General features: G+C 38.4%; 1 pseudogene; it reads left to right on the plus strand.

Annotated features, from left to right (window-relative positions):
• Positions 1-5,197: 5,197 nt before the first annotated feature.
• LOC147692422 (uncharacterized) lies at positions 5,198-6,601 on the plus strand (annotated as a pseudogene).
• Positions 6,602-17,325: the final 10,724 nt, after the last annotated feature.

A 17,325-nucleotide genomic window follows, 5' to 3' on the forward strand; every position in this document is an offset into this window, starting at 1 on the left:
GCACTCTATGCCGGAACCACCGCCAAGATCCAGAAGAGGCTCCAGCGCATCCAGAACGCCTCAGCCAGACTCATCCTCGACATCCCACGACACAGCCACATCTCCGGACACCTAAGAGACCTGCACTGGCTCCCGGTCAACAAGAGAATCACCTTCCGCCTCCTTACCCACGCACACAAAGCTCTCCACGACCAAGGCCCGAGCTACCTCAACAACCGAATCAACTTCTACGCTCCCAAACGCCACCTCCGATCCGCCAGCCACGCCCTCGCCACCGTCCCACGCATCCGCAGAGCCACTACAGGAGGAAGGTCCTTCTCCTACCTGGCCGCCAAGACCTGGAACTCCCTCCCGGCCGACCTGCGCCTGACCCAAGACCACCTCTCCTTCAGGAAGCAGCTCAAGACCTGGCTGTTCGAGCAGTAGCGGCACCCCCCCCCCCCCCCAAAGCGCCTCGAGACCCTACGGGTAGGTAGCGCGCTCTATAAATGTCTTTGATTGATTGATTGATTAGAGTTTGACAATAGGGAGACACTTCCTTGGGTTTCCAGGGTTGAGAAGAGTCTCTTCAACACCAGGGTAAGGTATTACATAGTGCAAGACAGGCATGATCACCTTGCATGAATCACATTAGATGTCACGTTTGATTTAGTGCCTTGTTTTGCCATGTTGAAATGTTCATGATCATTCCACTACAGTGCAGGTATTACCATGCACAAATGTTTCCAGGTGCGATTTCCCATTGTAGCTTCAAAACAACAAGATCAAAACCTGCGTTCATTTTTACTAATTTTGGTTCTTATTTTAACTTTCTGTTTATTCACTCTTCAAAGAGCAATGGTCTCCAAAGGACATATTTGCAAGACATAATTAGACACCCGAAATAGAAGGTTTCTTACACAGATTAGTGGGTGTGGGGTCCTTTATTAATCGATTTAATTATTGGTCACCCAACGCCTAACGCATTACGGCACCATTAGGTGCTATTTTCATTGACAACATAGACATAGTGACATTTGACATTTAGGAGACAGAGACTTTGGGCCTTATTCACAAAGGTAAACTTACACTTTTGTGTAAGTTTACAATTGTTTGCTATCCGCAAAGGGATTTACATGTAGCATCTTTACGAATTCGGAGTCTCTGCGCATAAAAAAAAATTACTTTTATGTGCGGAGACTCCGCATTCTTAAAGATACTACTTGTATATCCCTTTCAGAAGAGCAAAGAATCGAAAACTTACATGAAAGTGTATGCTTACCTTTGTGAATCAGGCCCTTTGACCAGTAGTGGCTGCCACATACACAAAGTGGAGGGGCGGAGGGAGGGGGGAGAGTGTTGGACAAAAGAGGGGAGGGCCTGCAGGGAGTGTGGGCATAACATAATATGAATAATAAAACATAAAAAGATATTACCTGCTGCCGGCCGCCTCCTGGACTTCCTTGTCCCAGCAGACACTGCAGGCTAGTCAGATCCCCGCGCTGCAGTGCAGTGAGGGATTAGCCAGAGCAGGCTAGAAAGACACCCTGCTCAGACCAGGGAGTCTGTGGGGTTTCTCTAACTCAGCTGTTCAATACAGCCGGGTTAGAGAACTCTAAGAGTGCATGTGAGTTTTGTTCGGCCTGAGACGGCTGGACAATCACACATGAGCACTTGGGGAGTGCATTAGCACTCCTCCTCCCTCCTCCAATGCCTCAGCCCCACCCTGCCCTTCACACACTGCCTGAGCCAGAGGCTTAAAAATAAAACGATACTGAAATATCATAAAATTTTTTGCTGTTGGCTCTGAGCCAGTGGGCAGATGCTCCTCTGTTATTGAGTAGGAGCCAACCCTGCCTTTGATGTCCTGACGAAGGCCGCTGACCCTTAGGGATGACTGCCGAAACATGTTGACGTGAGTTAGGATGACAGGGTGAATGATAACCCCTTGATGACATTCCTCTCTTTTATTAGCCCTATCAGAACTTCCGCTAATAAAACATTTTTCATCTGGTCCTAAATAGCTTTAACAGTTTTTTTATCCTAGCTCTTTCAGCATAGGATAGAATTTGCATATAAAAACCCATGCTCCCACACACAGTGATAGAGCCTACTTTGGATTTCCATTGGGCACAAGGTTTGGGAAGCCCAATAAAAAACATGACACATTTTATGTGGTTGAATGCCTTACATTTCTGAAAGAATTGAATAGAAATTACATAAAGCCTATCCTTTCAGTTGTGTGTGTAGTATGTGGTTGGGAGACCAAAGGTCAAGGTCTCTTTCCTCTCTCTCTCTACCCTTTGGATGCGTCGGACGGCTCCCGGCCGTCCGACGCTACGGGTGGCATGTGCGTCGGACGGACGGGATCCGTTCAAATTTCACACGCATCCAAATGGTTAATCATGAATTAGTCATTCTAAGGAGAAGAAGTTGTCCAGAGTAGAAAAACGTTTCCTTAGGTCTATGGTTAATTTGCCCCAAAGTACTTCACCTTTAACACTTCTAATGGATATAGTGGTTAGAAGTTTTGAACAGAGACCTAAAGTAAGACCTTTACTCTATTGGAGGTGTCTTTGACAAACACATGAATTAATTGAGGAGGTTATTGCGATGGACTTCTCTTGCAAAATTCCTTGGCTGAAGTTTGTCAAATTTTATCTTACTATCATAAGCCTGGAAGTATTACATAAAACCCCAAAGAAAGCTGCAAATACAACAAAAGGCCTCTTAAAAGAGAAGTATTGTTCTTATGTTTTTGGGAGTAAATATAGCGGATCAAACCAAGAAACCTTAACATCCACATTGTAAGATAATAAATCAACAATAGTATTTTACCTTTACCGGGATTCTGTTGAAACTCCCTTGGCCAAACAATTATATATCAAATTTAAGTATGGGGTGCTAGCTCTAAATGGCTTTAGCAGGAAATGGTCAATGGTCAGGCCAATCTGTGACAAATGCCCAGCATGTGGGAATGAAATTGAGACGGTAGAGAATGTGCTTTTTTGTATGGATAATGTAACACAGCATAGAAAATGGTAAGTTCCAATATGCCATCATATTGGGGTTCGTCACTTTGCAATGACTCTAAAAATCCTGAGATCCTACACTAGCCAAACTATTGTTTAGAGCATATCTAGATTTTTATTATCTATGTGACATTTGAGGAGGGACTTATGTAATAGTATCAGCAATTAAGCTATCTAGGGAATCTTGATTGAAGGATGTTTTTATTGTACAGACCAAGTAGTATTTTTACTCTGTAATTATTCTCATTAATAGTGCACAGACTTTGGAATTTTTTTGTGAATTTTATACTGACTTGTGTTATCATGCTTTATATGCACAATGACATGCTGTGCTTTATATTTTTGTTTAACCCTAATAAACCCTATTTGAGATGAGCTGAGTTGAGTTGAATATGTTGTAGTTGAAAATTGGCTAGTGTGACTGCAGAGAGGTTCACAGAAGCAGAGGAGAAAGACAGTCTCCTTCAACACAACGAATGTCTGACAAATTATCGAAATTCACAATATCGACATACAAAAATATCGGCACAAAAATATCGACATCAAAAATATCGGCTTCCTATACTTAACTAGATATATACACAAATATCGATTTTTTATTATCGATATACAAAAACATCGTTAACTTTTATATCGACTACATTAACATCGGTGAACAAAAATATCGCTTTCTACAAAATATATTGACATCAACTATAATATCGACTTCAAAAATATCGTGCACATCAATATCGGATTATCAGCTATATCGACTTTTTATATGCATCTGTTTGCATAATTATTTAACGTTTTATATGTTTTCACATCTAAATAAACACACAGTACTTAAATTAACACTATAGACACACTATTAATTCTTCTAAAATATCCTATTTGTATAATTATATCACCTACACATATAAATATATTCTATGCTAGTTTGTAGAATGTTATAATTTTTTGGGGTTTTTCACTTCTATTACAAAGTAATGACAACTGAAATTCAAATGTACTAACTAACCAATCACAAACCTAATTATTTAAATGAACCAATAGCAAAGTAATTACTACTGACACTCCCCTATATAAACAATTAAAATCTAAGCACAAACTACTTGCTAAAAGTCACTGAAGGAGATTCATCTCTATCCGAATTGCTGCACAACAACTAGAAGAACCAGACTATCAACCTACTATTACATATTCTAAGTAAGTAAATAAAATAGAAACTGCATTATTTGCTACTACTACTTACTTACCTGCTAAATACCCAGTGCCCCTTTGCTATTCATACTACTTAACATGCTAAATAATTATATAAAACCATTTTTTTGGATACTACACTTCTGAATATTCTACACGAAATAACTGTGAACAAAAGCATAGGAATACAGATTATAATAACTATGTAAGTAAATTCACAGTGTTTAATTATGTGCACATAAATCTAAACACACAGAAATAATGATTTTTTCCCCACATATTTTTTTATTTCTGTAGATTCTACTACTGAAAACTGCACTACTAATGAACTAAGGACAGCAGTACTATTTCTACATTACATTTTACTAAGTAAGTATTATTCAACTGAAATAAATGTGGAGAAACCATACAAACATTTAGAACTGTTCTAATTATTTTCTATTATATATTGTTTATTTACAGAGCAAACACTACTAATAGATATACAGACATAATACAGAACTCCACATTGGGAATAATACAGATACTAATCACAAAGTAAGTATATTAAAGAACATAATTACCAGATAATCTGCAAAAAACCCTACCAACATGGTGATTATTCTAACACATATGTTCCTTATTTTTTTAAGATAACACTAGAAACTACTCTCCAGAAGCTGAAGAAACAACTATACTGGCAAAGACCAACCTAAAAAAATATGTAAGTATCTTCACAATGTGAATCATGAAGATACACTTTTGTAGTAGAAATGAGCTCTAACATTGTAAATGTACCGAAACATTTATTAATAATATACTACTTTCATTTTTTTCATAACAGCTACAACAACATCACAAACAAGTATCCCCAACTAAAGAAGCAAGCAACTCCTAATTTTGCTGTAAATTTTTAAACACGTAAGTATATACATTCCTACTTATCACTAACATAGATTATGTTTCACATTTAATTTGACATTAACTATTATATATATATATTTTATAGATATACAAAGTACAAAATGACCGAAGGAGCCGAATTTGTGACCAGCCAGAAAGGAAAACTATTACTATGCTACATGGGTTACACTTATACACAAGAAAAGCAATATGGCATGAAAGTTGATTGGAAATGTTGTAAATATTATTCTAACAAGTGCTATGGAAGAGCAACAACTAGAGAAGCTACAGTACTGTATACTAGGGAACACAATCATCCTCCTAATGTTACTGAAATAGAAGTTAGAACAGCTTTGGAAAATATAAAAGAAGCTAGTACAGGTTCCCAAAAGCAAACAAATGTCATTTTAAAAGAAGCCATTCCTAAAATCCCAAAAACTGCCACAACCCAAATGCCAAATATTCTCTCCTTAAAAAGAACTATAGCACGAACTAAAAAAGCTACTACTGCTACAACACCATCTCCCAGAACATATCAGGATATAAATTTAACTGCAAACCAAATAATTACTTTAAATAAACAACCATTTAAAGTGTACGACAACGAAAACAATGACAAAAGGCTTATAATTTTTGGTACCAATATGAATTTAGTTAAACTGCAGCAAAGCCAATATTGGATGATGGATGGAACATTTAACATCTGTCCCAAACGATTTTTCCAATTATACACAATACATGGCCTCTACCACAACTGCAACATACCTTTGCTATATGCACTATTACCAAAGAAAAATAATTCCACATATATGGAATTATTAAATATTATTAAACAAAAAACTAATGATTTTTCTCCAGAAAAAATAATTCTTGATTTTGAGCAAGCAATGCTCTCAACTATCCTAAAAATCCACCCCCATACCTGCATTCAAGGCTGCTATTATCATTTAAACCAGTGTTTATGGAGACACCTTCAAAAAACTACCCTAAGTGTCGAATATGCTACAAACTCATCTTTTGCTTTCCAAATTAAAAAACTAATTGCACTTGCTTATGTCCCTGAAACAGACGTAGCTGAGCACTACAACATTCTTATAGACAGCCCCTTCTACAAACAAAATGAAGCTAAATTAAGTCCATTTCTCGACTACTTTGAAGACACCTGGGTAGGCAGACTCCACAGATCTGGCCACAGACGAAATCCCAAATTCCTCATACCCTGGTGGAACGTGTACAGAAGTACCCTTAATGGAGAATCAAAAACTAACAATGCAGTGGAAGGTTGGCACAATGCATTTGTACAATCAACTGGCAGAACCAAACCTACTCTAGAACATTTCATTAAATGCCTACAGAAAGAACAGAGCTACCAGGAATTTAGAATGGACCAATCTGTAACAGAACTTGTCCCTAAAACATCAAAGCAAAATAAACAAATGCACAAGTACCTATAAGAACAAGTAAAACTGTACCCTAGTACAAAAGGCATAGAATACTTAAACATCATTGCCAAAACACTACTCTGATTAATTCCCAAAATGTTATAAAACACTAAAATTATCACCTAAGTATGCAAAAATATCTAACGTGAGCTTCTAAAGTATTTAATGTATGCAATATATAGAGATATTATTCTAATATATGCACACATTAAAACTAAATCACAAGTAAAAAACAATTCCATAATAAAAATAACATTACCCACCCACACAAAATAAGAAAGCAAGGACTTACCAATCATGTTGTAAATCCAATAACGTCCTTCTCCACCAAAGTAATCCAGGTAGTGCAAAATTAACCCCAAAAAAATGTAAAAATACAATTGTTCCCAAAATAAGAAATCCACGTTGTGCAGAGCCATCGAATAACCATAAAAAACCCGAAAAAGTAGAAAAATAGAAAGAATCGCTCCAGGAAAACCGAAAAATGTAAAGAAGTGTTTGTAAAGCAGTGTTGAATTAAACAAACAAACACTTCCTTAAAAAAAAACGGAACTTCCGATGTAGCGTACACCTATGAAAGAAACATAGAAAACAGACATTCCCACCCACATAAATTAGCTATGAATTAGGTACAAACATATTAAAATTGATGATTTCACTTGTAGATATACCATAAAAGACTCAAATTCACTCTATAAATAATGAGTTAACTAACTAACACTACGTGTATATGCCATAAGTAATTATCTGTTTTCGATATCTAAAACATAACTCCCTCACATTCAACAACACTAAATATAAGTTCACTAGTCTCAAAACATCATTAAAATACACATAAAACATATAAAATAAACCTTACCTGAAGCAAAGTGAAGTGTCTCCCAACCGCGATCAGCCCTTCTTCCAAATAACCCAAAACGACCTAACCCGGTTACAAAATAAAGAACCCAAATGCAATAAAATAGTCCCAAGTATAAAATATAATCTTTGTACTTAACTAAATAAGCTAAAATAAACATTAAGTTGCTATTATTGTAAAAAAAATATTTACTTTAATCCTACAATTATTTGATTAACAAATATGTAAATGAATGTCATAAATAAATATTATGAAACCATAATATTTATTTTAACAATGTCTAGAAATATAACTACATTGTCACAAATTATAATAATGTAAAAAATGTGTTCAAAATGTGTGACTTATATTATAAATGTTTGATGTTTAGAAATGAAGCAGAAAAAAAACATATTAGGAAAGTACTTTTGTGATTTCTACATTTATTTTTGAAAGTACAATATGTAAAAGAGATAATAAATAATTTTCATGTTATTTACAATAATTAAAAAAAAATAATGCTTCTGTATAGATGCTTCTCATTGTGTTTATAAAATATGTTTGTTAAAACCAAATGTCATAAAAATATTTTTGGTATGAAATAACAATTTATTTGTGAAAAATAAATAAAAATAATGTTTCTACAATCATGTTGAACTATTTGTATCATGATCTTACTATAATGTAACAATCTTATTATATAGAAATTTTGCAATGTATATTAAATGTGAGTATATGTTTGACTCTAATAATTTAATTATTAATATACCAAATACAGTCTACATTAAATTAGAGTAGGTGCTGGACACTAATTATGTAATAATTAATATTCCAACTCCAGTCTACATTAAATTGTAGTAGGTGCTGGACACCAATTATGTAATAATTAATAATCCAACTCCAGTCTACATTAAATTGGAGTAGGTGCAGGACACTAATTAATTAATAATTAATATTCCAAATCCAGTCTACATTAAATTGGAGTTGGTGCTGGACACTAATTAATTATTAAATAATAGTCCAACTCCATTCTACATTAAATTAGAGTAGGTGCTGGACACTAATTAATTATGGAATAATATTCCAAATCCAGTCTACATTAAATTGGAGTTGGTGCTGGACACTAATTAATTATTAAATGATATTCCTACTCCAGTCTAAATTAATTTAGAGTAGGTGCTGGACACTAATTAATTATTAATTAATATTCCAACTCCATTCTACATTAAATTAGAGTAGGTGCTGGACAGTAATTAATTATTAATTATTATTCCAACTCCAGCCTACATTAAATTGGAGTTGGTGCTGGAAACTAATTAATTATTAAATAATATTCCAACTCCAGTCTACATAAAATTAGAGTAGGTGCTGGACACTAATTAATTAGTAATTATTATTCCAACTCCAGTCTACATTAAATTGGAGTAGGTGCTGGAGACTAATTAATTATTAATTAATATTCCAACTCCAGTCTACATTCAATTGGAGTAGGTGCTGGACACTAATTAATTATTAATTATTATTCCAACTCCAGTCGACATTAAATTAGAGTAGGTGCTGGACACAAATTAATTATTCATTATTATTCCAACTCCAGTCTACATTAAATTAGAGTAGGTGCTGGGCACTAATTAATTATTAATTAATATTCAAACTCCAATCTACATTAAATAGCAGTAGGTGCCGGACACTAATTAATTATTAATTAATATTCCAACTCCAGTCTACATGAAATTGGAGTAGGTGCTGGACACTAAATAATTATGATTTATTATTCCAACTCCAGTCGACATTAAATTGGAGTAGGTGCTGGACACTAAATATGCAATAATTAATATTCCTACTCCAGTCTACATTAAATTGGAGTAGGTGCTGGACACTAATTAATTATTATTTAATATTCCAACTCCAATCTACATTAAATTGAAGTAGGTGCTGGACACTAAATAATTATTAATTAATATTCCAACTCCTGTCTACATTAAATTGGAGTAGGTGCTGGACACTAATTCATTATTAATTAATATTCCATCTCCAGTCTACATTAAATTACAGTAGGTGCTGGACACTAATTAATTATTAAATAATATTCCAACTCCAGTCTACATAAAATTTGAGTAGGTGCTGGACACTAATTAATTAGTAATTATTATTCCAACTCCAGTCTACATTAAATTAGAGTAGGTCCTGGACACTAATTAATTATTAATTATTATTCCAACTCCAGTCGACATTAAACTAGAGTAGGTGCTGGACACAAATTAATTATTAATTATTATTCCAACTCCAGTCTACATTAAATTAGAGTAGGTGCTGGACACTAATTAATTATTAATTAATATTCAAACTCCAATCTACATTAAATAGCAGTAGGTGCCGGACACTAATTAATTATTAATTAATATTCCAACTCCAGTCTACATGAAATTGGAGTAGGTGCTGGACACAAAATAATTATGATTTATTATTCCAACACTTTGCTAAACGGTTTGCATACCCAACGGAGGAATTTAACATTGCCAGCGAGTTACAGCGGCTCACCCTTTAAGAACTCGGCGCACCCGCTCCGCGGGTGCCCCTTCGCCTGTGTTGAGGTGGGGATCATACCTGACGTCCTTGAGGAGCATTGAGGCGGCAAGGAGGATAAGCGGCACCGGGCGTTTGGCTGCAGCGGGGCTGCGAGCGTGCGGGGACTTCAATTCCCAGAAGTCCCTGCCAGACCGACGGAGAGCTTCCGGTCCGCTCTCCCTGCTGGCCCGCCCCCGCCCTCCTGAGGCTTCATAACAGCAGTTTGCTTGCCAAACGAGTGGGACACTTTGCTAAACGGTTTGCATACCCAACGGAGGAATTTAACATTGCCAGCGAGTTACAGCGGCTCACCCTTTAACAACTCGGTGCACCCGCTCCGCGGGTGCCCCTTTGCCTGTGTTGAGGTGGGGATCATACCTGACGTCCTTGAGGAGCATTGAGGCGGCAAGGAGGATAAGCGGCACCGGGCGTGTGGCTGCAGCGGGGCTGCGAGCGTGCGGGGACTTCAATTCCCAGAAGTCCCTGCCAGACCGACGGAGAGCTTCCGGTCCGCTCTCCCTGCTGGCCCGCCCCCCGCCCTCCTAAGGCTTCATAACAGCAGTTTGCTTGCCAAACGAGTGGGACACTTTGCTAAACGGTTTGCATACCCAACGGAGGAATTTAACATTGCCAGCGAGTTACAGCGGCTCACCCTTTAACAACTCGGCGCACCCGCTCCGCGGGTGCCCCTTCGCCTGTGTTGAGGTGGGGATCATACCTGACGTCCTTGAGGAGCATTGAGGCGGCAAGGAGGATAAGCGGCACCGGGCGTTTGGCTGCAGCAGGGCTGCGAGCGTGCAGGGACTTTAATTCCCAGAAGTCCCTGCCAGACCGACGGAGAGCTTCCGGTCCGCTCTCCCTGCTGGCCCGCCCCCGCCCTCCTGAGGCTTCATAACAACATCCTACTCCCGCAGCGCGGGACGCAGCCCGGGCGAAGACTGGGCAAAGACAGGGCCGTTTTAGGCCGTTATAGACCGATTAAGACCGGACCGGGCCATCCCTCTTGGTTATTTTATGTGAACTAATTAGTTGGGATCCCTGGTTTGAATTATCTGACATACTGCCCACATAATGTCCGTCCGTGAAACTAGGAGTAAGTCTACTAAGTCCTCAAAAAAGGCCACAGGCACCCTAGATGATTTCATCACTAGAACTAGTCTTTCAATTGACAACGAAATAACCAAACTCCAGCACAAAGTATCACTAGAACTAGAGTCTGCTAGGAGGCTTTCTACCGAACTTGCACTTAAGAAAAAATCCTCTTTAGGTAGTATTGCTACTTCAAAAACTCCCGAGCGCACCACTGGACCGATACCAATCATCACTCTGGCAGAGGTTCACTGTATTGCAGAGGAAACAACCGCCCTTATTAATCATGACCTCACATCTACTGGGCCCTCCGTTAGTGCTGAACCCGAAAGCCCTCCTCCTTCGGACCCTCCGACAGGGAGTACCGAGGGCACCAAAAATGGGGTGAACCCTAAAGCACTAGTTGAAATAGAGTCTAGCAAAAGCCAGATGCCTGCTAAGGTGCCACTAAAACATAAAAGAAAACGCAAACATTTAACTGCCTATGCTAGGAAAAAGGCAAAGGTAGCCCTTAGCCAAAACATTATGGGGGGTGCCCCAAACATGCCTAGCGTAACTATTGACAATACCATATCTGAGCAAGCACCTTTAACTGTAGAAAGTGCTAATGACAGCACAGACGAGCAAAACTCGATTACAATGGCTGATCATTCTGTTCACGAGGGCCAGAGAGTCTCCTTAGATATGACAGAACAAGAAGGGGGAAGGGAAGAATTTCTAAAATTGGTGTGGGAGACGCTCAAGAGACTACTTAGGCCGCTAGAAGTCAGGCTAACTGGTATTGAGAACCAGTTGCTTGAGGTAGAGAAAAGTGTCATCACCTTATCGAGCTTAAGCCTTAATTGTACTGATATACCTATAGTCCCTAAGCAAGCTCCAGCTCCTGTTTCTGTGTTTCCAACGAATAAAAACCCAACTAACGATCAGCAACAAAAGGAGGGAACAGTAAAAAATATAAACACTAAACAATTAACTAACACTACTGACAAATCAAATTCACTACCCTCAACTTCTTCGTCTGTAAACACTACTAACAAACCCCTGCAGAAAAGTCTTGGCCAAAGTAAAACGTCCCAACTGTCAAATGCTGCCACTACCCATTCTTCTATCCCGAATGCACCGGCTCCACAGAAACCCCCATCAAATCCTCCTGCCTATCCTTATATCACCCCCGCCAGTAACAAACCCCTGTCTGACAGATCCTTTGCAAATACTACTAGCAAGACAAACTACCAATCTAGCCATACGTATAATAACTTTAAAGGAGGGTATATAGACCTGCCACCTGACGCCAGCCCATTTGTAGCCGTTCTTACAGGGGTGCCTGAACTAGAAAGCCAATATGAAGAGAATTTCCAATCCCTAAAAAATAAAGTGATATATTGGTTAAATACAAACAAACCCATTCCGAACCACATGAAAAGCAAAATCCTTATGGTTCGGAGGGTACCATGGGTAGGGCCCATGGCTAAATCAATTAAGGGTGACTGTATTGTCATTTCTTTTGAGGAACCCCATAGTGCTGAACATATCTGCAGGTGGAAATCATATGGAGCGTCACCACCCATTGAAGCTAGGCCCCTATCGTTTTTTTACCCTCCACCCAGACCTATTCAATATGGGCCTAACTGGAATATTGTTAATCAGTATCACGGTTACGCACCGAACTTGGCTAGACAGGTTGATCAAAACATGTGGTCTGGTATTCCCACTTTCAATAGGTACAGTTGTTTAGATGCCGTCGACTGACTTGGAATTATGCCAGATTGTATCTCCAAGTTATATGACACCTTTTGTAATCTTGGTAATGACACTTCTTATTCCAGAACGGACCAACGAATGACCACTGATAATAAGGGTGTTGTGGATAGGATGTGTAGTATAATGCCAAATCACCGGAACAAGGAACTGTCTTAACCAGTCGACAAAGTATGCTATAGCTTAGATATGGGTTGTCTGGACGAGGGATCTGATACTGTAGCTAGAGAAATGGCTAAAGAGGTAGAGAAAGAAATGGCCGATTCACAGTTAGGTAGTGTATTTAACCAGCCGGCCATCATGTCAGCCTTTGATGACCAGAGCCTAACACCTCGCTTGCTTATCCTGTCATGGAACATCGCTGGTGTTGTTAAGAATTTAAAGGACCCCGATTGGGCAGACTATGTTGACACTAGTGATATTTGTCTGCTGCAAGAAACCTGGGCGACTGAAGTTCCACACAGGGTGGGATACAAGACCTATGGAACTGAGGCAGTCCAGTCTGACAGAGGAAGACCATCAGGGGGTCTGATCATTTGGCTTAAAATCACTCTGGTCATAAGGGTTGAATCTATCGATACAGGCACTCCTGACATTCTGGCCCTAAAGGTTATTTCCCCTAACGGAAATGAATGCTATATCATCAATGTATACAACAGACCAATTGGCCATTCCAAGGTCTCACCTACTTTGGAAACATTGGATCTCTTTCTAAAAAATGTAGTTGGAGAAACTCCGGTTATTTTGGGAGGAGATTTAAATTGTAATTTCGAACCTGTTCCTGGCATCAATGATGTCTTTGAAGATGAGGACCAAGTGTATAAAATTCCCCAGCTCGAAACTTCAAAATTTGTCAAGTATTCTACCCTGGCCGGCCAACTACTAAGGCTAACTGCAGATCATGGTCTTAGAGCATGTAACGGCCGCCTCCCCTCGGATTTGCTCAAACAACCAACTTTTTTCAAAGCCAATATCAATTTAGACTTCATACTTGTTTCACTTAGTATCTGGCATTTTTTGATTGACTTAAAAGTGACAAGTAGGGGGGAAAGTGATCACTATCCTTTGGAACTTTACATCGATGTGCAAATGTTTAGTGACACTATTGTCAACTCAGCTACCCCACCAACTGAGAAAACCAACGGAAAAATGTGTGAGGACGTTCACATAAATAACAATAGACGCGCAGTAAAATGGCCCTGTATTTTGGCGGATGGCAAGGCTCTAGCGTCGGTGTACTCTCTTTTCGAGCAGACGTTTGAACACATAGCTGGCCAAACCTTTTTACCTGTACACTTTGATCACTTTATTGAACTCCACAATGCTTTCTTTAGTGAATTAAAAACATATTTGTCAAAAATGCCAAGGAAAAAACAACAAAACATAAGAGTGGGCAGTCATGGAAAACTATGGTACGACCACTCATGCAGGATTGCTAAGAGAAACCTCCTGCTTGCTATCAAAAGTAAGTCAAAAGAAGAAGTTAAAGTTGCAAGGGAGGAATACAAACGCGCCCAAAAAACATCAAAAAAACTATGGGAGGAGTCGATCTGGGCTGAAATGTTAGCTGCAGCAAAAATCAATGATAATGTTGGATTCTGGAGGCTGGTGGCAAATGAGGGGCACGCAGGCAGAGCTGTGAAAGACACGTTCTTGGACGAAATGACTTGGGTGACCCATTTCACATCTCTTTACAAACAATATGATGGTGATAACAACAGGATTATATGGTCTCCCCCTCCTATTGAACCTCTTAATTTTACACTAGAGGAAACAGTAAGGGCGATTAATGAATTAAAAAACACTAAAGCACCAGGCCCAGATAAAATACCGGGGGACTTATATAAACATGATGTTGGAGTTTGGGCCCCTTATGTGAACCGCTTGTTTAATGTTTTTTCTACAAACTGTTGCTTTCCAGATAGTTGGCGTGCAGCTGAAGTTGTGTTAATCTTTAAAAAGGGGAATAGACTGATACCCTCTAATTATAGACCAATTAGTCTTATGGACACGCTGCAAAAATTATATGCCAAACACTTGTTATTTCGGATCAACGACTGGCTGGAAGATTCCAAAATAATCTCCAAATTCCAAGCTGGGTTTAGGAGCAAGACCAGCACCATAGATCAAATATTTCGATTCTGTTGTTTGATCTGGAAGTACGTGCATATTAGGAAAGGTCACCTGTACGTAGCTTTCGTTGACCTAAGAGCTGCATTCGATCTTGTCCCTCGCAGCTTGCTCTGGAAAACGTTAAGTGAAGTAGGCCTACCAGGGTGCCTCCTGGCACAAATAGTTGAGTTGCACGCTGGAAACTTTGCAAACATCAGGTGGGGTCCAAATGGTGAGCTGACGCGCAACATTCCAATTGAACGCGGGGTTCGCCAGGGGTGCGTCTTGGCCCCTACCTTGTTCTCTCTGTTTGTTAATGATGTCCCAGACTATTTGAATGGTTGTATTAATGATTCCCCGCAGCTTAATGGAGAAAGGGTGCCTGCGTTGCTCTTCGCAGATGATACTATTCTCATATCCCAGACCAAGAAGGGACTCCAGGCACTCCTTAACTCCTTCAGCCGATACTGCATGACAAAGGGTTTGGAAATTAATGCAGATAAAACTAAATGTATGTCATTAAATCCCAGTAAACCAGACAGAGGGTTCCTGAGCTTGAATAGTCAGAAACTAGGAACTGTGGAAAACTTTTCTTATCTGGGAGTTGCACTTGATTCGAAACTAAGTTGGAAAGCCCAGATTGAGAAAAGTAAGATATCATATGCCCACAATGTTAAACCGATTATATGCAAACTGAATGCTAGCACAAGTAAAAGTGTAACCCCTGTTTTAGAACTTTTTAAATTCAAAATTCAATCTGCTGTGTTATATGGAGCAGAGATATGGGGACCTTGGGCAAAAGATAGTTTCCAGAGCCTGGACAATAAATTTATGCGAGCCATTGTAAGGGTCTCAAATAGCACACCTTTAATACCCCTTCAACTTGACCTGAATTTTAGAAGAACAGATTATTTTGCCATTTTAAGACCACTAATATTTTGGGTTAGGTTATGGACCACCCCAGAACTGGTAGAATATAGAAATGGTTTACAAGAACTGCTGAAACTTGATTCTTTTAATTCCATCCAGTGGCTTGTGCATATCAAAAAATGGTTTACTCTCCTGGGCTTATACTCAATGTGGGAGACTCCTGACAACTTGCCGGCCTTTTCTAAATTGATAGTTAAGCGAGCCTTCTGGACTCACATGAGCGTCAAACTGGTAGATGGAAGTAGAGTTGGGTCCGCAGTTCAAGATTTTCTATCATTCAAGGATGAGTTTCGTTTTGAATCATTCTTGGACGAAATAGAGCCACCTATCGCAAAGTCCCTCTATTTAAAGTTCAGATATGGGATACTTATGCTTAACCATAATACAGAACGATGGTCACAGAAAAGACTGGGAGAATTGAATGTTAAAAGTGGGTATTGCCCTATGTGCTTAAACGCCTGTATGGAGAATGAGGCTCATATGTTCTTTATATGTAGTGCGTACATGAAGGATAGAAAAAATGGCTAAAACCCATGTGTAACCTTCTAGGAACCAGATCCTGTTCTATAGCCTATAGGATCATGAAAAGCAATCCAACCCAGTACATTGTATTTAGCATACGCAGGTTCCTCTACTCTGTTTACATTATTCGTAAGAAACATGGTCAGGTCCTCTGAGCAGGACCTTTGTATATGTTTACACAATTTTGTAGCTAAAATGAAATATGTCTTAAAAGGAGATTGTACAAATCATTTTTTACAATACTTTTTTATTGACTGTTGTTATGTATGTTGCTATGATTGTTTACTTTTAATGTGTACATGTGTCTTTTATGGCCAAATTGGCCGAAATAAAGAATAAATAAATAAATTATTCCAACTCCAGTCGACATTAAATTGGAGTAGGTGCTGGACACTAAATATGTAATAATTAATATTCCTTCTCCAGTCTACATTAAATTGGAGTAGGTGCTGGACACTAATTAATTATTATTTAATATTCCAACTCCAATCTACATTAAATTGAAGTAGGTGCTGGACACTAAATAATTATTAATTAATATTCCAACTCCTGTCTACATTAAATTGGAGTAGGTGCTGGACACTAATTCATTATTAAATAATATTCCAACTCCAGTCTACATTAAATTACAGTAGGTGCTGGACACTAATTAATTATTAAATAATATTCCAACTCCAGTCTACATAAAATTTGAGTAGGTGCTGGACACTAATTAATTAGTAATTATTATTCCAACTCCAGTCTACATTAAATTAGAGTAGGTGCTGGACAGTAATTAATTATTAATTAATATTCCAACTCCAGTCTACATTAAATTTGAGTAGGTGCTGGACACTAATTAATTATTAATTAATATTCAAACTCCAGTCTACATTCAATTGGAGTAGGTGCTGGACACTAATTATGTAATAATTCATATTCTAACTCCAGTCTACATTACATTACAGTAGGTGCTGGACACTAATTAATTATAAATTAATATTCCAACTCC

Source organism: Lissotriton vulgaris, chromosome 9, assembly GCF_964263255.1.
Source record: "Lissotriton vulgaris chromosome 9, aLisVul1.2, whole genome shotgun sequence".
Classification (NCBI taxonomy): Eukaryota; Metazoa; Chordata; class Amphibia; order Caudata; family Salamandridae; genus Lissotriton; species Lissotriton vulgaris.